The 23,728-nt window shown below is 36.9% G+C and overlaps 1 protein-coding gene across 2 annotated transcripts in view; it reads left to right on the forward strand.

Moving 5' to 3' along the window:
* HS3ST5 (heparan sulfate-glucosamine 3-sulfotransferase 5) overlaps nt 1-23,728 on the forward strand; it is a 263,353-nt gene that overhangs the window by 84,222 nt on the left and 155,403 nt on the right. For both annotated transcript variants that reach the window (XM_053664866.1, XM_053664867.1), the window contains exon 2: nt 20,364-20,555. The gene's annotated coding sequence lies outside the window, so the exon portion shown is untranslated. The remainder of the gene's footprint in view (nt 1-20,363; nt 20,556-23,728) is intronic.

Here is a 23,728-nt window from a genome sequence, read left to right on the forward strand (position 1 = left end):
AGGCTCGTTTCTAATGCTTCTGAAGTTTTGCTGATAGTAATCACTTCATAGATATTTTCCTGTTCCCTGCTCCATTTACTCAAAACACTTGAGAAAGGTTTCTACCTTCCTAACATTTCTAAACACTCAACTCTCAGGTCACACGTATGCAAGCGAAATTCTTCATAGATGAATGAATCTGCTTATGAATTCCACTAGGCAGGTAGAACATGACTGTCCCTCCAAGGGGGTGATTGTTCAAGGGTACTCCAATAATCCACTTGCTTACTTGGGAGGAAGTTAGACCTTATGGCTTGAAAATTAACACAAAGTAATAAAAGGCCAAAAACTTGAACCCAAGAGAGAACATAATTTCCCTTACTTCATTCATGTCGGTGATATTTTTGTTATGGTCATGCACTGGGTGAATTCTTCTTTTTCTCTGATAAATCTTTACCTCCTTCATATTCTCATCAATGAAATGTAAAATCTGAAAATATATTACATTCACTGTTAGCTCTGAAAGTATCTTAACAGTGTATTTATTTGTATTTAGTTTACTTTTGTCCCAATCATCGTAATAATGTATTTGGCCCCCAAAAATTTATCCTAAAAAAATACTTTTTGAGAAGCATTTAGAGGATTAAAAATACTTCCTAAAACTCAGCCTTAAAGATAAGTAATATTCATATTATAAGTTTTTGTGGAAGGTACTTTTGTATAAATGGTATTATTTTCTCACTTTAAAAATTGAATAAGGATCATGAAAACAGATAAAGATATGCAAATATTTTAGATTCATATTGATTTATTTTTATATTATTTATCTTTGTTTTTTACCATATTTGCTGCAACATTTTTCTTCAAGTTCTTTGAAAGTATACTTCAGGGAAACTTTTGTGCATGGGATTTGGGGAGGTGTTTGGAAACCAGCTACAAGTTGGTGAGGGAAGCAGGACTGGACAGAGGGAGAGGTTCATCTATGAGCTGTTACAATGGAGACCCCAGATTATCATGGGAGCTCTTAACCCAGCTGACTCTTTAGAATTGTCCTAAACCAAGGCAAGGGTCCTGGACTTTGTCACATTGACCAATCATTGGGTACAAACTACTCCTGGGGAGGAGATGTACCTTAGGTAAGGCAGTTACTTCCCTTCGACCAAGGGCAATGCCAGAAGAGGGCCACAGCTGTGGGTTATCTGCAGCAACCCTCACAGGGTGCTTCAGTCTGAAGGGGGTCATAGTCATCCACTATAGTACAGTGCCCTCCCTTCCGGATCCCCCTCACCACCAGAAATGAACTTTGAGGGATAGAACAACAGTTATTCCTCTGAGCAGTGCCAAGGATCTCTGCTCTGTCCCACACCTTATCTGCCACTCAAACAAATTATTTCTTGAAACTTGGAATGCATGAGTGAATAAAGTAAAAGATTTTTGTTGATACCATGGAAATACAAGTAACAGATGGTTGATGAATACAAAAAAAAAGTCAGTGGTTCCCCTGGGCCTAAAAGGTCAATTATTGATTACAAAGTAGGAACTAAAAGAAAATTAATTTTAAAAAAGCATAGACACAGGCAATGAATTTCTAGAAGATGCCTTTTTTGGAATGTAATACATTTCTTAAGTAGGGAGAAAAGAGAGGGAATCACAAGGAAATTATTTCATGTAGTTCATTGATTAAATGAGCTAGTCTTGACAAGACTCTAAAAAAATGGGCAACACTTTTTTTCAGCAGGGGCCACAGAAAGTCTCACATAGCACATATATGAAAAACATTAAAAAACAAATCTGGGTTGACTGAAGGTGAAATAAATAACACCTTTGGCCTAAAGATTTTGCTTTGCAACTGAAACAGCTGTAATACACTATAGGCATTCCTTGCTTTGCACAGTACTGTGTTAACTGAAACCCATGCATATTGAAGCCATGGAAAGTGAGGACTATCTTATTAACTTTTTTTTCAATTATTGTGACCTTTATTTTTTTTACAGATTTTCATTTTTTGGAAAATTATTCAATTGAGTCATTAGACATTAGCTCCTTTTTTGAGTATTTACTTTGGGTTTTTAAATTATTTTATTCTTAGTTTCAGGTAAATAGCATAGTGGTTAGATAATTATATAATTAACTAAGTGACCCCCTAATAATTCTAGTACCCACTGGACGTCATACAGTGTTACCACATTATTATTGACTATATTTTCTATGCTGTACTTTACATCCCTATGACTATTTTTAACTACTAATTTGCACTTTTTAATCCCTTCATTTTTTTCAACTTGCCCCCCACAACTACCCTCCCATTTGGCAACCTTCACTTTGTTCTCCATATATATGAGTCTGTTTTTGTTTGTTTGTTCATTTATTTTGTCCTTAAGATTCAATATATCAGGGGTTAATATCCAAAATTCATAATGAACTCATACAACTCAACACCAAAAAAAAAACCCACAATCAAATTAATAAATGGACAGAGGACCTGAATGGACACCTCTCCAAAGAGGACATACAGATGGCCAATAGACATATGATAAGATGCTCAATGTCACTAATTATAAGGAAATGCAAGTAAAACCATGATAAAATATCACCTCACACTTGTCAGAATAACTATCATTAATAAATCCACAAAGAACAAGTGCTGGTGAGGATGTGGAGAAAAGGGGGCCCTCGTGCACCATTGGTGAGAATGTAGATTGGTGCAGCCACTATGGAAAGTCACATGGAGTTTTTTTTATAATTAAAAATAGAAGTATCTTATGACCCAGAAATTCCACTTCTGGGTATTTATCTGAAGAAATCCAAAACACTACTTTGAAAAGATATATGCTCCCCATCCCTATTTTCACTGCAGCATTATTTACAATAGCCAAGATATGGAAGCAGCCTAAGTGTCATTCGATAGGCAAATGGAGAAGGAAGATGCGGTGCACATATATAATGAAATATTACTGAGTGATAAAAAATGAAATCTTACCCTTTGTGATAACACAGATGGACCTAGAGGGTATCATACTAAGTGAAATAAGTCAGACAGAGAAAAACAAACACATTAGCTTCTTGAAATTTTGCCTTGTTTCCCCTGTTATTTTATCCCTACAACCTAACGCAGCACCTCACTGTGTAGTAGGTGTTCAGTAAATACTTGCTGAATGAATGAACCATGAACCATTGACCAAATGAAGTAGTACACAGCAGTCAGGTGACCATTCACTCTTCTTACAGACTGTCAGGTACATATCTGAATTATTTGCTGGGTGAATCCTTGAAAACTAACAGAACTTTCTGTGGCAAACTTTGTGATTGCTTCTTATTTTGAGATGCATAGTTTTTATAGAAATCTTTCATAATATTCTAATCAAAGATTATTTGATCTTCCATTTTCAACTATTCCCTATCCACCTAGTTGCAAAAAGATCACTATCTATATGAGTATACACTTAGTGGAACCTATGGTGAATATTTCATATGTTATTATTTTTTTACAAAACAAGTTAGGGCTTTTCAATTCAGCTAGGAAAAAACTTTTTTCTGTTGACTTCAAAAACATAAAAATTAAAGTTTCTTACTCTGCTCAAAATTATCCATGATCACATAGATTGAGCTATTCAGTACACAGAACAGAAAAAAAAACAAACACAGATGTTAAGTGAAGGGCAAAAGCGTAAACTCAGGACACAGACACTGGCGGAACGTAGTAATGACTAGGAGACAAAGTACTTAACCCCAAGGGGTTTCTTCATTTTTAACTATCACACTTTTAAGCTCCTTTGTAAAATATGTCCTCATACTTTGGAAGGACCAAATTTATGAATTATAAACTGTTTGTAGGAGCCCCAGATGCTTTCTTCAAAGTCGTATTTCTGTCAATTACCCTTGTCTCTCAAACTAGAATCAGACCTCAAGTTAATTTTCTACTTTTCTTAAGTTTATTGCTCATTCTTGGTTTATCTTTGTCTCTCTTTTCTCTAAAAGATACACAGTGTTTTTTTTCATCACTAAAATACAGGTAGAAAATTGCCTTATATAATGGTGGCCATTGAGTTAACTCTCTCCTTGCCTCAGTGGCTGGTACCACTCATTTAAATTGGCACCACCACAGAATTACAGGGTACTCTCCCCATGGTCCCTCAGTTAAACTCATGAAAACTGAGGAACTACTGTGCAGCAACAAGACTAGTAACAGCAGAAGGTGGGTTAACTACACAAGGGTACTTGCAAAGATGAGAAAAAATAATCCACAGTTGAGTGAATTACAAATTTCATGATGAAGGCAAAGAAAACAATTTAAAAAGAGCTATATGAAAATGACTACATTTTAGTTAGGAACTCTGATTGAAAATAAATTTTAAAAAAGAAAATATGTTTGCTTAATCTATTCTTACTGTTTTTATTTCCATCACCACAGTGAATGAAACCAGATCACTGTAGAAGATTAAGGCTTACTTTTTAATTTAAAGTTTTTGGTGGGTTTTTTTTTTCATTTTTGTTTTGTATGTTTTTTGTGGGGTTTTTTTTGTCTGTATGACAGAATAACAGATTCTCTTTGAAGGTGCTCTAGTTACGTGAGTAGTACAGAGCGTACCAACGACGCTCTTTTCAGTGACTACAGTCTGGTAAATAATGCCCAGCCTTGCATTCAGAACTTATGGAAAGTCTAAACAAACTGGCCAATATAAAACTTGTTACTGAGTGGGAAGATGGCTTTTCCAGGACTCTTAGGACAAGAGGAAAACAGTGTGTTCTTTTTTCTCTTAATAGGAGTGCTACTCTATAAATGCTACTTAAGCTATCATAAAAGCCACTTTAAATTTTTTTAGCTTAAGTGACTGCCAGACAAACCATTTTATTGTCTATCAAAGCTACATAAGTAGAAGAGAAAATTAGAATAGGTCCACTTTGAACATTGTTGTTGAAGCCCTCTTGGCTGTTCTCTAATGTTCTCAGTATCTGTGTATAGTTCACAATGAATTACAAAGCAAGGCTCTGTCTATTCTCACTTTAGATCCTCACAAAATCTCTGTGGCTTAAGTGGAGATGATATCTGACAAACTGCAAAACTTCTGTGGCTCAGGCCACACCTGCAAGGTTTCAGTAATTGCTCCTGGTAATTTAGATCATGGGAATATTGCTGTGTGGTGTTTCCCTTTCCCAGGAATCATGGAAATAATTCAGGGCTGGACAAGCACCCTTCCTACAAAGTTATACCAAGACATAGTATTAACAGAGAACATGATGCAGTACACATGATTCATACAGCCTGCTGGACGCTGGTTATAGCCACTGAGAATTCCCAGGCTAGGTCAGCTGGTAAAAACCCTTCTTCTATTTGCCTGCATTCAAAGCCACATTACAGGTGCATGCTGCCACATTATAGGAATGGACAAAAGTAGTTTGCAGTTGCTTGTTTAGAAAAATAATACATTACTTAATAAATTATAATACAAAAATAAACTCTGTTTCATGTACTCACAACTGTAAATCTACTTTTGCCCACCACTGTGTTTAAGCTGCAGCTTCTAGCACAGGTAGCAAACACAAGGCCGTGGGTAGAATCCAGCCCTCCACCTTGTTTTATCCTGCCCAGCACCTTGTTTTTACCCAGCAGCAGCGCTAAACTCTCGCTTAACAGTTAAGGAGTAGTTACATTTATACAGGCCTAAAATTATATTTGGCCCTTTGAAGGCAACCGTGAGGCTGATGTGACCCCCAGTGAAAATGAGTTTGACACCCCTATAAATCTAGGGGGTCATGAGATTTGATTGAAATATCTTTTTTGGGCTCTTTCCACTAAACTTCAACTTTTATATCAGTCCAAAGCACATAGTATTTTTCAGGATTGTCTCCAGGTTAAGTTAGTTTCCAGGTTAAGGTGGCTCTAGCAACTTAACCCCGTCTGGACATCACATATGAGCAGCTTTCCTCCCCACCCTGTGTATGCATCATCGTTGTCTTGTTTGTGGCTCCTGCCCAATACGGGCAGATCCCAGGATTGAGAGTCCACTCTTTGTACCAGGTGTGCTTATATTTTGCCTTGGAAATGAGGCCACTCTCCCTGATTGCTATGTGTCAGGGCAATCTGTCAAAGTTCTTGCTTCCCAGCAGTCCACCCCTTGGGATGATGTAAATTGAAATTGTGCTTCAGTGTCCTTGCAGGACTGTATTTGTTCTCACAGCTTGTGGCTGTCCCCCCACGAGCTCTCTAAACCACATCTGCTCACTTATCCTGTTACCATCTATTCCGCTCACCTGTGGAGCTCCAGCGTGACAATCTATGCTAGTAGGCTGGCTACATACCAAGACATTATTGTTGATGATGATCCTGACTTGCCATTTAATGTTCGGCATTGGTTATAAGTACATGAGAAGAACCAGTTGGGGTTTCTTAATCCATAGCTGTTTCAAAGCTATGAGGTCATCACACATTACTTCCTATTTTCTCTAAATCCTCATTTTATGAAGTCATAAACATAATGCTGTTTTGGAGTTTTCTGATTTTTAGAAAAGCATATTTATCTTCTTAATCTAATTTTATTCTTATATTCATTCCTTGCAACCTTGGGCAAGACGCTGCTTAGATAGCATCAGCTATCAATTTTGTATTGTAATTTCAAACCGTATGTTTCCAGTGCCCTTTCTATATATTTTTTATAGCTCTTAAAAGAACTATACATTGAATAGTGTTGATAAACGTAGATGCCATCTTGTGATTCACTGGTCGTATTGCTAGTGACAGCTAGAATTCTGTCAGGTCAACTGCAGTGCAGTGACACCATATATTTTCAAATTTCACAACTGAAATTTGTGACATTATTTTGATCATAGGTGTACCTCTGCTGTCTCCTCAGAGTAACTTGGGATATTAATGGATAGCATATCAGGGGACCTTTCAAAGATCTAATTTAACAAGTCCCCATAAGTGGTCACTTCATTTGTTGAGTCTCTAGCATCTGACTGCGCTCCACCTTGGGAAGCTCCTCATCAATTATGTCTCGTAGGCAGCGTAGTTTCACTGATGGAACACAACTTAGGTGGTCTGGTCAACTTGTGCAGTGACTACAGGCCAAACTTTGAATTTTCGTAAACAGAATACTGTGCTCCCACGTTTCAACTAACATTTCTGTCTAAGCAATGTGCCAGACTTTTTAATATTTACTGCCTTTTTAATCCTGAGAACAACCTATGAATATATATTACTTTCTTCATGGTATAAATTAAATAAATCAGCCTCGGGATGGTTTAGTGACTGTCCAATCATGCAGCTTGTTGGCGATATGGGAAGCGAGTGTCACTGTGGCTCCTGTGTGCTCTGCTCCGTGACTCCATTACACACCAAACCTCTCGTGCAAGCGCGTCACTGACAGGAGCTGTGAGCCACAGAAGCCAGTCTCAGCTGAGGTATAGTATTAAAAAATAAATAAAGAATTAACTCAGGTTCTCTAGCCTACATTTGTCAAGTCGTGTAAACAGAATTTAAACAAGACCTGCAGGACTGTTTATTAAGGTCTTCTTCCCTTTTCTATCCATGGTCCCTTACAACCTCACTTTTCCTGAGGCCTCTTTTTTTTTTTTTTAAGATTTTATTTATTTATCTTTAGAGGGGAAGGGAAGAAGAGAGGGAGAGAAACATTAATGTATGGTTGCCTTTTGTGTGTCCCCTGGACTGCAGGGAACAAGCCTGCAACCCAGGCATGTGCCCTGACTGTGAATCGAACCGCAATTGTCTGGTTCGCAGGCCCGCGCTCAATCCACTGAGCTACGCCAGCCAGGGCATGAGGCCTCTTATTTAAAACTCCTTCACGGAAGGCTCCACCATCCCTGACCATGTGTAGCTTTTCTGTCTTTTAAAGAGGACACTATTCTCCTAATCTTACCCTCTTACTTTTTCACCCATAATTCCAGTTCTCTCTCATTCTCAGCATTTTTTAAAAGATTTTATTTATTTATTTTTAGACATAGGGGAAGGGAAAGGGAAAGAGGTAGAGAAACATCAATGTGTGGCTGCATCTTGTGCACCTGCAACTGAGGACCTGGCCTGGAACCTGATTGCCCTGACTGGGAATCAAACCAGTGACCCTTTGGTTCACAGGCCAGCACTCAAGCAACTGAGCCACACCAGCCAGGGTTCATTCTCAACATTTTTATTCAGCATCACGAAAGCCCAAAGAACATGTAAGGCAGTAGGAGGACCCTTCCAGGAGCATATTGAGGGCAGAGTAGGGGATGGGTCAAGTGCACAAAGCCAGTACCCTTTTCAGCAAGCAGCGGGATAAGACAAAGCTGGGAGTACTCACATACGAATAACTTTTCCCCAACAACAAAAATAAACCTAGAAACATCCATAGGAAGAACCCTTGGAAAAATAAGAATCATGCTGTGCTATTCAATTCCATTTAGGTTTTAGCATCCCTGATGATGCATGCCTTAAAACTTCCCATGATAATTAAGGAGTTATTATGTTTAGGATGAATTTGTCCAGCTCCTGATAGACTATCTTCTCTAGTTGTCATACTTGTCTCATGGCCAAATACTTTTAAACAAGGTTAGAGAGAGGGTTATTTTAAGTGTGACTGTAAGGTGTCCACTGTGAACTGTCATATTAAAAACGGGAAAAAAATAAAAAAGGGAAGAAGGTGAAAGAATCAGTCAAAAAAACATATATGAAGGACCCATGGGGATGGAGATTGCTGGAAAGACTGACTATGGAAGTAGGGGTCAGGCTGGGTGGAGGGGTGCAGAGGGGGAAAGAGTGGGACAACTGTAATAGCATAAACAATAAAATATTTTTAAAAAATGAAAGCTCAATTCTGAAGATTACACTTCTACATTAGTTAGGTGTTTCAAGAAAAGGCTGGGTACCAACCTACCACAAACTCTCAGCAGCGTACAATGTAAGCATGTATCTAGCTCTTGGGTCTGTGGGTCTTTGGGGTTGCCTAATCTAGGCTACAGCAGACAGGGTAGCTGTGATGACATCAACTGTGTGTGCATGTTTCTGGGGCTCAGCTGGGGGTAAAGGCCAGCTGCACTGAGGCAGTTTAGTTCAGTTCTCTTCCTGCCCAGGTAAATCCTCACAACAATAGCAGGAGTGCCAGAGAGCAAGCTCAACAGTGCAAGCATTGCTCAAGCCTTAGGTCGCATCATGCTCTCCAGTGTTTCATTGACCAAAACAAGTCGCCTGATGAAACTCAAAGAAAAGGAATAGGGAAAGACATTCCACCTCCTCATCAGGACAAATGACAAAGGCACTTAACAATGGGCGTGATGCTGGAAGAGGTCAAGCCTCAGGGACATTGGTAAAGTCTGCTAAAGTTATTGACCTACCTTTCTTGAGTATCATCTTATCGAAGATATTGTTCATTCTGGTAGTGTCAGGTCCAGATGCGGGCACCTTTCATTCATTCACACTCATTATTCTTTTAATGCAAAATATTGACAAGTGATGTTTAATGGAAACATGTTGTGAGTCACTCATGGAATTTAAAATTTTAGTAGCCACATTTTAAAAAGGTAAAAATAAACAGGTAAAATTAAATTTAATAACATGTTTATTTCATCAAATATATTCAAAATGTTATTTTGACATGTAATCAATATTACAGTTATTAATGAAATATTTCACATTTTTTTCACTAAACTTTCCAAAGTCCAGTGTGTACACATTTTTCGCTTAAGGCATATCTCAGTTTGGACTAGTTATATTATAAGTGCTAAAAAAGCCACAAGGGACTAGTAGCTACAATGAAATTGCTGACTATGTACTAAACTTGGTACTGAGGATACAAGATATCTGTCCCCATGAGTCTTACAATCTAGAAGAAAAGGAGAATTAATTTAAATAATGTACTTATATATCTTTCTAAGATGTGCACAATTTAACTAACTTTTCTGGAGAGAGTTGTTGTGTAGGTGCAATGGATCTTGGATCTTGTCACGCCCCTGTGCACCAACTCCTTTCCTTAGTCTAGTGGCTCTCTGTTACCCATCACCATGTAGTCTCTCCAGCTTAGTTTGGCTGGTGACATTTCAACACGCCTTTTCAAAAAGCTCTTATAGAGAACGATCACTGAGCTCCAAAATCTGGCAATAATGATGTAGTTTTTTGCAAAATCAATATAGTAAAGGAATATTATCTGAGATCTTATTACTAGGTGAGTAAATTTCCACATTATGACTTTATTAGTGAATGCCCAGGATCCTTCCTGATAGAAAATTTGAATGGAAAGTTGTCTTTCTCAAGGTTTATCTGCTTTAAAACAAAAAACAAACCTCCTGGTGGTTGTAGAGAGAATGCATAATGAAAGTAGATTAAAAGGAGAATATTATTTTAGAAGTAATAGAAGGAGTAACAAAAGCAGAGAATGAAGAAAATGAGGAGGGTGGGGAAGGAAACATTAATGGTGTTTATCTACTCTTGACCTGATTAAGGTTATAAATGCCTAAAAGACTGTTTTGACTTTTCCCTGCTAAACTGTCCAAACAAGGTTTATCAAAGTGGGTAATTTTTAGAAAAGCAATTATTGTCTTTTGAAGCTGCAGATAAAGGGTCCTGGCAGGAATAAAGAGGTATTTTCTTTGTAGTCTAAAAGAATCTGGTATTTCTTTAAATATATAGGCATAGCTTAAAGAACTGAAAGCAGTTTCTTTCAAATACTATGAATCACCTTGTGATTTCTTCCCTGGTTTTTAATCCTGTTCCGGTTATTGCATTCTCAGCAGTGATTCATTGCTTTGATTGTGTAATCCATTGATATCAAAAACACTTTGAACAAAGGCCCTCAAGCTTCCTTGTTCCTCTGGCAACACGGCAGGTCCTAGTGATGTCACCTGGAATGACACTGTCAGGGAACCCAGAGTCCCCTGACTTTCATCGCTCTCTGCCCAACAGCACAGGTTAGGGCGTGTGGGGTGGTAAAGTACAGAAAATGGTGCTCTGAGCTCTGTGATGCTGTTTTTACATGATAGTACTAAAAACCACACTTATGCTGTGTGTTTTCATACTAGACACTTTAGGAAATGACTATAATTACATAGAGAAGAGAATCCAGATTGCATGGTGGGCTTTTTACACTTTGAATTACAAAAATAGTTTGGTGCCTCTACCCCAGCTTTGTTTAATGAAGGATTTACATCAGAACAGCTACATCGGTCTTGTGTTTAGTGATAAATGATCACTTCAATCATCCCAACCAATAGTTTTCACCGCCAGTGAATATCTACATGATAGCTGTTCTCCCCATCCCCATATCTGACATTCTTGCTTTTAACATTGAAATATTTTGGGTCATTTTCTTTCACTGAGATATTTTTAGGTGGGGATTTAAAACAAATGGAAAAGAATCAAGCAATAGTAAAGCAGGCAAATTAGTGATTTATGAATGAAAGAAAGGCAACTATAATAGGATGCACATCATGAAATCAAAAGTCTGCCCTCCCCTAGGTCAGGAAGTGTGCAGGGGGTTTCGTTAAAGGGAAGTTAGGGAGGTTGGCACCAGAAACATCGTCATTAACTCAGGCACAAAGAATGGTCCTGTGAAAAGAAACAGGATCCGCTGAACCACTCTTAAGGTCACTCGGGAAAGAATAAAAAGTTGCTGGTGGAATAGATAATAATAATGTGTGTGTGTGTATGTGTAAAAGCCAACAATTAAAATAGTTTAGGTTGAAGTCAATGAATGAGCTATGTGGGTTGCAAATTATCTAAGAATCTTCATGTTCCCATGGCTTAAAACAAAGAAAGCACACCATAGATATTCATTGGATAAATAAATGAATGAATGTTATCTAGTTAAACAAATTTCAGTGACTGTAGGTTTATGTTTCTCTGGATAGAAAGCCCCTTCAAACTAAAAAGGGCTTTCAGAAACAACCATTAGCACTCTGCCCCTGCCACTGTGTCTCAAAGATCAGAAGCCCCACCAACTGCAGAAACAGAGGCCAGAGCTAAATATAGGTGGCAAAAGAAGGCCACTCTACTCACCTCCTGGTTTCAAACCCTAACTTCTGCCTCTTACCTGTGGCCTGACCAGAGAAGTACCAAAGAGAGGAGATGGAGGCCTAATCTTACCATGCTTATTAATTATGCTATGCATCCCTCCCTCCCAAAGAAACCCTATCTCAGTTCCAATATTAGTGTTAGAGACATTCCGAGTCTTCCTTTAGCAAAGCACAGGCCATGGTGATGGCCTAGGAAAGATCTTTTCCAAACATCAGATAAAAACAAGGTCTACATTTAGATATAGAAGAATTTCACTCATTCAATAAATAATCGTGAAGTATCTTCTTCAATGAAATAGATATGTCTTTTTTATAATTTGGCCAACCTTCAACATTTCTGTAGCAGTGAACTTTATTTCCACTATCATGATTATTATATTGCAGTTGCTTAAAGACATTGAAAGTAGAGGACTTGTAAAAGGCTTATAATTCTAAATTTCTATATGTAAATAAGCACCAAGTAACATTTTTATTAAATGTTGGTGAGAAAGATGTCATTGTTATGTTAGTTAAAAAATCTGGACTTTGTTAATGTAGACACTACCATCAGACTAGAATGAGAGCTCAGATTAATAAACAAATATCATGTGTGTGTGCGTGTGCATGTGTGTGTAAGAGAGAGAGACATACAGATACAGAGAGAGAATAATGGGGACTTTTCGCAGAAATTCCAGAATCACACATTCGTAGACACTAAAGATGCTTAGAGGACATACATATAGTCAGTGATTCTCAACTCCAGTTGCGTATTTCCATACCTGAGCAACTTCCGAGGCTCCATTTTCCCGCCCCACACTAATTGAACCAGTATCTTTGAAGGTGGGACCTGGCCTTGGGCAGTTTTTAAACCCAGGTATGCTCTAAAGTGCAGCCAAGGTTGAACAACTCCTGATTTGGTCTGACCTCTTTTCATATGGATACCAAACTAAAAACCATTTGGGGAGAAATTATTTATCTCAGGCCATTATAAAGCCTGGACTAGCCCTGGCTGGTGTGGCTCAGTGGATTGAGCTCCTACTTGTGACCTGAAAGTCACTGGTTCGATTCCCTGTCAAGGCATATGCTTGGGTTGTCAGTCAAGTCCCCTGTTGGGGGTGTGCAAGAGGCAACCAACTGATATTTCTCTACATCTTTTTCTCTCCCTTTCTCTCTCTCTCAAAGCAAATAAATAAAAATTGTTAAATAAATAAATAAAGCCTGGATTAGAAACCACTTTACCTTGCCTCAGATCAGAACGATTTCCATAACAATCCAGTACTAATAGCTTTTGTTTTGTTTAGACTTGAACTTTTCCTTGATAATGTTAATAGAAGGAATCATACTTCGTACATTTTTCTGTCACATAGGCTTGAGAAAAAATAAACATGATGCTATGCAGTAATAAAAATTAAGCATGAATTTCCCACATTTCTCAGGATAGTTGACCTTGCCTTTCACCAAAAATACTTAGTTTTTGATTGTTGTAAAGAGTTTTTGAAACATTTATAACTTGTCATTCTACATAAATCAAGAAGATATCTCAAAACATTTCAGCATAGGTAGACCCGTTATTAAAGTCATCATATCAAGTATACGTAACTCATTTCCTGAGAAACACTCTGAGAAAACAACCCTGATAACGTGGGCCCACGGTTAACAGTGTGGAAGACAGAGATAGTCAAACATTTTCTTGTTCTTTGACATCTATCTTTTCTGTATGTGTATATCTGTTGAACCTATCAAAGTCTAAAATATTTCAATTCAGTTTAAAATTGCAGTACCAATTGTTATATGGCATATATTTTATCTTGTAGAGAGATGGAAAAGCATATCTAAATGTATCATGCCTCTGCTCAGAAGTAATGCAAATCTTCTCTCCTGCCAGTGCCAGGGATAAATGAAAATGATAGCAGATAAAGGCTAGAAATATTTTTCTCTTTTGCACTCACACAAAATTTTGTAGGTAATGATTATCATCATGCATTAAACATCCCTGTAAGCCAAACATTCTACTATAGGCAGAGGAATGTTGAAAGTATAGTCCCTACCTTCAACTTGTATTAATCAAAAGAAAATAAACAAATACAGTTTAAATTAGTTGGAAATAAACATTTAAGAAAAAACTCATAAGTGCAAAGATATTCTATGAATTATGAATAAAACTACATACATTTACACATTTTTTTCAACCTATTACAGGTCTCCAATAAGGACTTATTTGCATAATTAGACTGTTGAACTGAGTATCTGTGTCTGTAAGAGAGTGTTATCTTATGTAAATTGTGTGTGATTTGTACTAATTGTCACCATAGTGCAAAGAATAGAGAAATTCATGTGTTTTAATGATCAGTTTTTGTAAAGACCTGAAAAATCATGCCCATAGCAAAACTACAAAGTAATGAAGATCAGTGTATTAGAAAAAACAGGGCAGATGGCTGACTATAATGAACAACATAATGTCCTTATGGGATTTACCACTATGCAGAGTATGAAATTCCACATTGTAAGCTTAACAGTTTGAGTCTAGGAGGCAATCTCATTTGTAGGTTTGACTCATTGGGGCTGAAGTACCTCAACTAGGCTGCCAATTCATAAATGGGATCACTCTACCCCTGTGTACAAAAATGTTGGTTTCCTTGTGTCCTGTACCCAGGATGTCTATTTGATTTGGCGTCTCTGAGGGAGCTGACCAATCAGCATGGGTGGCTGTGAGGGAGAGAGTACTGTCCAGACCAAGGGAAGGCTGGGGAATCTTCTGAATAAGTGATCCTCCAGATACCAGGAGGATGAAATAGTCCGGTCAACACTGACAACTTTTGATTTTCTCTTTATTCTCAAAGCCGGTGATGGTCAAACCTCATTCCACAAAACTCTAGGGTTCTGTGTAAGGATTATTAAGTGGGAGATGGATCCTCTTAAATATGAAAAAAAAATTTTTAGCTACTGCTCTCACCTTGCTATCTACCCCATTATAATACAATTTCAGCTTCTCTAATCTCATTCCAGGCCTATCTCCTTGTAATGAGATTGCTTCCAGATTTCCTTAATGGAGTATGTATTGGGAATCTCCAAAGTCTTCAGTCACCCTTTGATTGATAAAATCATTGGAGGCCTTATCATCTAGGGATAATCATGGATGTTTTATGAGTAGCTTTTACTTGTTTCATTCTCATCATAGATCATTATTTCTCATTTCCTTGTTTTAAAAATTATAAGGCAGAATTTTACTTTTTATTAATAGATCCTATTGTAGGTTATTCTAAATCTGTCCACTACAGGGAGATAAATAAAACTTTACATTTTTATGCACTATTGAGAGGAAAGTCTACATAAAGGATACATGAATAGGCAATCGCACATTCTTTTGTCTTGACATTCATAACACCTTTACTCCACTTTTTAAAAATCTTCACTGCTAGTGTTCTAGAATGTCTATGCCATCCATTGGCAGGCTCATACTCTTAATAAAATAATTAATTTTAAATAAGTACAAAAGAATTGTTCTAATAATTATAGCACTTGTCCATTTTCATGCAAAAGGACAAACACAGCCCTGGCTGACATGGCTCAGTGGATTGAGCACCAGCCTGTGAACCAATGGGTCACCAATTTGATTCCCACTGCACATGCCTGGGTTGCAAGCCAGGTTGCCTGGTGTGGAGCACATGAGAGGCAACCACACACTGATGTTTCTCTCCCTCTCTTTCTCCCTCCCTTCCCCTCTGTCTAAAAAATATATAAAAATCTTTAAAATATAAATTTTAATTTTAATTTTAAAAAGCCACAGTTTTTTTCTTAAAAGACAAATACATGTTGCAGCAGATTCAAAAATTAACAAACAAAATGACAAAAAATAGCAAGTAAAATATCATATACCTGAACATCACTTTTCCCCTTGTACAGAAAAGAAGCATGAAGAAAGAGGTAGAGCATAAGAATCTGTCCTACCATCATCCTATACTTTTATCTGGATCAAAATAAACAGCTCCGCTTCTGCCTATCCCTTAGAGTTTAAGTAACAGGGGAAAAGAGAAATAATGCCTATACCCTGGTGGGATTTCTTATTTTGCTTGGAAGGCGACTGAATATTGACTCACAAATAACTAGTTGCCTAAAATATCTTTTAAAACCCTAATTGTAAAATAGCCTGCTCTCTGATTTTTAAAACACCAATTTATACTCATTCTTGAAGTGCATTCTTGGGGCAGGGTTCCTTTTTTCTTCATTTTGCTCCTTTCCTTTTATTTATCTTTAATAATTTAAAAAATTTCCTAACTAATTAAAGACCCTGGAAAACTAGGGGATATTTATAACAGAACAACAGGTCTATAGAAACCCAAATTCAATTACCTCTCATATAAATACATCTTAGACAAATTTCAACTCGTTTTTAAGTAAATGGAGGTTAAGCCTGCTCGACAATTTTATTCAGGCACAAAATCTGCACTGTCTGCTCTTCCATTTCCTGGCCTTTCTTCCCTCTAGATTCCTTCAGTCATAATTCTATCATGCTCCAACTTGGAAAACATCATCTGGCCACGGCAGCCCAGTCAATTCAACACTCTGCTGAATTCCGGGTATTTAAAAAAGTGGGGATATTTAAGAACAGAAGTGGTCACTGTATTCTAGAAAGGTGAGGTTGGAAAGCTAGGTAGGGATTTAATGGTATAAATCCTTGATCTTAATTCTAAGACAAATGGGAAGATGTTGAAGGTTTTGAAACAAGGGACTGACATGATCAGTTGTGTATTTTTCAAACACCACTTTAAATGCCATCAGGAGAATATATTGGATGAAAACAAAATGTGAGAGAGGAGGCAAAAAAGAATAAGTCATGCAGTATTCCAGGCAACAGGCAAGGTATTAAAGGTGCAGGTGGTGGTGACGGTAGTGGTGACGGTGTGGAGGAGAAGAGAGAAAAGGAGGATAGAAAAAGAAAAGGAACAAAGTAGACAGATTTGAAAAGTATTTAGGAAACAAAATCAAAAGGATCTCGTGATCAGATACTAAGGTTGAGAGGAAAAATAAGAACCTGAATCCTTTTTAAAAGGTTGAAGACCTTTATTGGTTCATCCAACCAAGGGCTGATGTTGCTGTGCTGTTTACAAACACAGGGAATGCTGGTGGAGAGCTGTGTTTGAGAACTAGGTTTTTGTGTGTCCAATACAGACAAATTCAGCTGGAGGAGACTCCAAGACATCCAAGTTAAGACATTAACTATTTTGTTAAAAACAACAGTCTGAAATAAGAGAAGAAAAAGTTAACCTAAAGATAATACTTAAGGGTCATCATCAAATGAGAGTATCATAGACCTTGGTGAGCTCTCTTGTACAATGCGAAATAGGTTACATTTCTCTCACTGTGAGTTAGAAACATCTGAAAACATGTCATGGAGAGGAGGGCCAGATCATGAAAAAAGGTAGACTACAGGTAAGAACAAAGAGAAGTAGAAGTGAATGAAATGGCAGTTGCACAATTAAAATATAAGTAAATAAATTACAAATATATTTTTGGTTGCAAGTAACAGAGTTACCAACCCAAACTGGCTTAAACCAAAAAAAAGTATAAATTCACGCAATGGAAAAGTTCAGGGTATTCCACCTGCAAAAGCTCTGTCTAGTGGTGAAACAACATGCTCAGAACCCAGTTTCTCTTTCTCTATTTCTCAGCTATTTCTTTGATGTTGATATAAATTTTGGCAGGTTGCCAGCAGTTCTTGAGGCTACATGTTCATATTGCCATTTTCAGAAAGAAAGGGGCTTTTTTTGCCTTGTTTACATAATAGGTCAACAAAAAAACCACAATGGAGATCTTTGATCTAGTGCTCATCCCTAACATTCTAGGTAAAAACTGAGATACACAGATTACTCTAAATATTTCACAGTGCACCTCTGGTGTGGAGATAAATCCTTCCACCAAACCACCTAGAGTGTTCGGAAGGGAGAGGGGAAATCTGGAAGAATCTATATTATAGGGAGTCTTAAATGCCTATATTATAGGGAGTTAAGGACCTTAGATTTATTCCAATGGACCAAAGGGAGATCTTTTATTTTGAGCAGAAGAAGGATTCAAAGAAATATCTTAGGAAGTTGAGTATTAACAATAATATATACTGTAATGCTTAAGAAAAAAGAAAAAGAAAAATTTGTTGAAGAGTCTCTAGCAATAGTCTAGAAGATAGTGAAAGCCCAGACTATGATTAAATAAGGAATGTTGATTAAAGGAAGATGGTAATGAAATGATGGACTTGAATGGTATTTTGCAGAAAATCCACAGGACTTAGAAAATAAGAATGAACGTGGGAGTGGAGCTTCAAACTCTTCCACTGAGATTTTGACTAATGTGATAGTTTTGGCATGGAGGCAAAGATGAGAGCCTTTCTTTCACCATTAATTCTGGACCCTCTTCTTCTAAACCTAGCTCTGAACTTGCCTTTCCATTTCATTTTGTTCTAATTATTTGCCGCCATCCTGTGACCCATTCTCTCCCAAAAGCACAGCTTTCCTAGAAGTCCAAAGAAGGCAAGTTCCAACCTCTTTCACAATGAAGGCTGCCCTTGAGCCCCCAGAATGAGAACTTGCAGATTTACATTGCAATGTGAAAACACAGATATCACTAGAACCATTGCAGCAAAACTTACAAATGGTTTTTGAACACTTCATCAACCTGCAATGATTCTGTTAACAAGCAGCAGAAAGCTCAATGTTTTAAACAACTCCTGAAGAAGCAGTCGTGTTGGTTCAGCTGTTCATCAATAACAGGGGCCTATACCTTGGTGTCTTTCTGAACTTTATGCTTATATCATGTTCACAAGATGACTGCTCTACTTCCATGTATCACATCCTCATTCAGGGCAAGGAATTGTGTGGAAGGGAGAAGAGGAACAGGAATTTCTCCCTTTATTAATAAAGAAAATACTTGAATTTCTTATCCAGAGTCATGTGACCTCATTCTGGCCCATAAACTACAAGAAGGAACACTGGGAGAGTAAACATTCAATTTCCTACCTTCTATTTGTGAGACACATCAAACAAGAAGAAAGTTAAGAAAGGTTTTTAAGTGGCCAAGGAGTCGTCTTCCATAAAAACCTACTGTTTTACTGTGTATGGAGGGGGATGCCCCAACACCGAAATTATCTAATGGAGGGCAGGCCCCTCTTCGTACAGACTTCCCCTGCTAGGTGTGTGTTCTAGGAATCTGTCTGTATCAGTTCATCAGCTGGCATTGTTGTGAATGGCGGAGTTTGGCTTCAGTGAATTTTTTTGAAGACTCTTTCAATGTGTTTGCCCATTTCATGAGTAATTTACAAGCCCACCTGTTCACATCACGCTGAATGTTGAGCAGTTTTTTACCAAAAACAGCATGACCCCCACACCCCACCCTCCCTATTCACTCTATGTCTTGCATAAGCAACTTTTGTTTTCCTGGATAAAAGAATTCCTCAAAGGGAAACATTTTTCCAATGTGGAAGAGGTGAAACAAAAGATGGCAGAAGCACTAAGAGGCATCAAAATTGGCAAGTTCAAAAACTGTTTTCAGCAGTGGAAAACGTCTTGATATGTATATTGTATCAAATGGAGAGTGCAGAGAGTGCTTTGAAAGTGACTGAACTTTAAACATGTAGGAATAAATATAGTTTTTATACATAAATTCCAGGTTATTGGGGGGGCCCTCCCTCATACTCGGAGCATGTATGTGCATGATACTCCTTTCATGTCTGTGTGTTTACCTGTATATGTTGATTTCTCAACCATTTAGGAAAATATTTACATCACTGAATACAAATTTTACAAATAGATGTTTTATTCTTTTTCCACTCGTCATTAATAATGTCTGGTTAACTTTTTCAGTAAAGATGTTAGAACCTTGGTTTCTCTGAGTAGGGAAGGCATATTACCTAGAAAGGATAATATTTTTACTTATGTCTGATTATCTTGGCAAGTATTACTCATGTGAAAGAAAATACAGCAAAAGTAGCAAATGACTCCATGGGGATTTAGTAAAAGTATTGTATTTTATCTTTTACAGGGTGTGATAGAGTCTCACGTAAGGATATATTTCCAAGAGACCTCATCAACCTTGACTTAGAAAGAAATTCAGCACCAAAATGTAGCACCTGCACATCAGAAATAAAATTAGTAATTGTACCGCTTGATGCAATGTTTGGAAAAAATAGTCAATTAAAGCAGCATGAGTCCAACCAGAAGCCTCTGCAGGCAGCAGCATCATGCAATTCTGACTGCACGACGACATGAAATTTTAAATGACAACTGCTAAGTCAGGGAGCAGCAAATCAGGCCAACTTTAAATTTAGTAACACTGCTCGTTTGCTGAAAATAACCTCCTCCATAACAATTCTCTGTGAATTTCAGGTAACCAATTACTTGTTTTCCTGTTCTGTTCAGATATAATCAAGTACCCAGAGACTTCAGGGTCGTCTTCCCTGCTCAGCGGTGTTTTTGGTGTCCACCTAAGGAGTCTCCTTGTCCAGTCTTGGAACACTTGGAAATTAAACAGAGAATCCACTTCACATATTCTTCTTGAAAATTTCCCTCGTATATGTTCTGACCTTTCTGAATAAGCATAAGGATTTGGAGGTAAGTGAAGTTTGGAAGTAACATAACTCACGTTTTTGTGTGACTCTTAGTGACATCAAAAGTGAATATTTAATATATTTTAATAATATAAAAGTCAAAGCAGTGATAGAATATAATAGCTAGCTATGTACAGTTTCACAACACAAAGGGAAATAAAATACAAAGTTTAAAAGTGGTTGTGTGCCATTTATATGTATATATATATAGTCCAGGCACAATGGTGAGCTGGATAACTGATCATCAGTTTCACGGAAAATAGTATGACATAGTGTTTTGGTCCTAAAATTTAAATGTGTATAAGAGTGATATGGGGGTAAGAGGAGGCCCTTAAAATGCTGAGTCCTGCACACATTTCACAGAGAGATTCACTAGGTCTGGGACGTGGCCCAGCAATCTTTGTTTTTGCAGTTACCCATCCCAAACTGATCCTGATGGGTGGGTCTCCAGGTTTTGAGAAATAATGACTTATATTAAATGGGTTTTATGTTGTTTCCTTCAGTCATAAGAGTAGATAAGAAAGGGATGACTTTAGCACAGAGGCAGTCAATTAGTGCTTTCTTTTTGACCCCTTCTAATTGAATTCTTAATTGTCTGTAATATTCCTTTTAAAGATTCAGTATCTCGAGCTCATTCTCAGGTGTCCCTACTTCTCTTCCAGAGTGACAGACCCATCACTGCTCACTTCAGCTGGCTGTCTGTTCTGTGTAGTGTTGTAGTTTATGCAGATGTTATGGTTATTGATCTATTTCCCAGAAATAACTACACAATGAAAATAATGAGCTCTTACCAAGGTTGGCTAAGCATTTATACATTTTTTAGGGGATTTTTTTTCTCTGTATTTTTAAAACTCAGCCTTAGATTCCAAAGGAACAGATCAGCTTGATACATCATTAGCTATTCTTTCCTTTACAAATAAAAATTTATAAGTCATATGATATATTTATAACAGGTTGCATGTACATTTATTATCACTTTTTTGTATTTCTGGTTTCTATATCTCATTTAGCAACTTCGTTTTTATTATTTGCAGTTTTAACTTTATCAAATGTTTGCTTCTATAATTCCAGTAAAAGAAGCAATTAGTAAAGACATATTCAAATCTTAAATTGTGATGATTCCTTACAAGTACAATATGTAAGGTTTTTACAGTAAAAAGTAAGGGTTTTAATCAAACTCCTCAGATTGTATTTCAAGCTGATGGACATTTCTTCTTTCCTATCAGTCTTTGTGTGTACTTGTTCATATTTTATAGAATGTGTTGTCCATAAAATATCCAAAGGTAAAAATAAACCTTTAATCAAAAAGAAGTGTTTTCTTACAGTGCCAATTAGGTATACATATTAGCTACTGGTATTACACAAAGACATGAATATAATCATATACATATATAATGAGGCAGCACTTCCTCAGGTAATCAAAATTGAGATTTGTGTAATTAAGTTAACTGTAATAATAATTTTCACATGCATTTGGTGTCAGAATTGTTCTCAATAGTAATATTGCCATATCAGATGATAAGACCCTAAAATATATAGTACACAAGATTGTAAAATCCTCAAGTGTGTAGGACACAAGCTTTTGAGTGAATGAAGTCTCCAAATTAGATAGAAGTTAGTACAGATCTGTATTATCTCAATTTCAGAAAAGCATAACATAGAAACTCCTGCTCAGCTCTGTCTTTTTTGCTTTTCTTTTTTCATTTTTCTCACTTTGCAGAGGAGCAGGTGGAAAGACTAGAATTAGTTCCTCAAGTGAGTCACGTTCATGATCATTGGTGTATTTATCTCAAATTGCAGCTCCCTAAAGAAAACTCACAGTGTGGTTTCAGGGAACCTGAGTGAGGCAGCCTTCACACTCAGGGAGTAAAATATACAACAAAAGAATAAATTACAAAAACTTTATAGCAGCATAGAAGCATAAAGTTTTAGAGCAGAAATGGACCCCTGAGATCTTCTAGGCTGGTGCTCTCATGTTTCTTCCAAACTCTCCATGTGAAAGCTTGACATGGAGAGCAGCAAACATCGAACTGGTCAGGCATGCCATGCTAACAAGGAGAAACTTTGTGTTTTTCAATAATGATTTCCCAGGAGAGGGAGATAGTAAGAAATTTGCTTCCAAGATGGAAGTTGAAGAAATGAAGAAAAAAACCCTTCGGTCCTTATAAATGTAATTGGATTTTAAATTATTATTTTAGTCATCTGTAAATAATCTTCCATGTCATTAGTCAAGAAATGAAAACAAGAAGTTTAGGTGTATTTCAGGCTGGGTCAGCTTTGTATGGACATCGGATATTGAGGGGAATTAGAGCTAAAAGTAAGTTATAGTTTACGAAGAGTAGACCCATCTGGGACCATTCAGTAAAGAAGAAAGGAGACTTAAATGTGTAAGAATCTCTGGGGAATGTAGTGTTATTGTAAAACAGTATTATAGTACTTGTGAGATATCCTAAAAGATTAAAATGTGTTTATTATTCTCAATTTCAGAAGTTGGGAAGTCATTAAAATGTATGCAGTAAATGTGTAATTACTAATGTGGGGAAATGTTCACTATGCTCCGAGTGAAAACAACTTGTAAAACCATATTATGAATATGGCCCCTTTTTTATTTAAAAAGTTACAGATGATGCATAGGGAGAGAAACTAAAGTAGTAGATACTAAAATATTACTAATAATTATGCTTAATTGATGAAATTATGGTTGATTTTTGTTATTGTTAAGGGTCTATAAAACCTTTTTTAAAATATGTATTATTAATATAATTTTAACCTATTTCTAAGGGCTTGGAAAATATTCAGTTATCTGGTTAATTCACTTTTATAGAACTATCAGATAGCTCTGCTACGGGCTATTTAAAATAGCCTTAAAGCAAGCCCTTTCATCTTACAGTATTACACTGATGTAACCATGAGAGTAGTGCTTCCTATGAAATCAAAATAATTTTTAGATGTAATTCATTTGTGGAATATTGCAACAGAATGAATTTCTTAAGTTTCACTCTATATTAAGCACTGATTAGAAATAGTCTTCCTTTCTTGTATTAGATAATACCAATGTGCTTTCAAGACTTTTCTAAATATAACAGTTATCTCCATTTGGAGGCCAATTTTGTATGTTTGGTTACATTTGTATTAATATGTCTGTTCTTTAAATCTCCAGTGCAACATACGGTTAGT

This window comes from Artibeus jamaicensis, unplaced genomic scaffold (assembly GCF_021234435.1).
Source record: "Artibeus jamaicensis isolate MK-2021 breed Jamaican fruit bat unplaced genomic scaffold, CSHL_Jam_final contig_387, whole genome shotgun sequence".
NCBI lineage: Eukaryota > Metazoa > Chordata > Mammalia > Chiroptera > Phyllostomidae > Artibeus > Artibeus jamaicensis.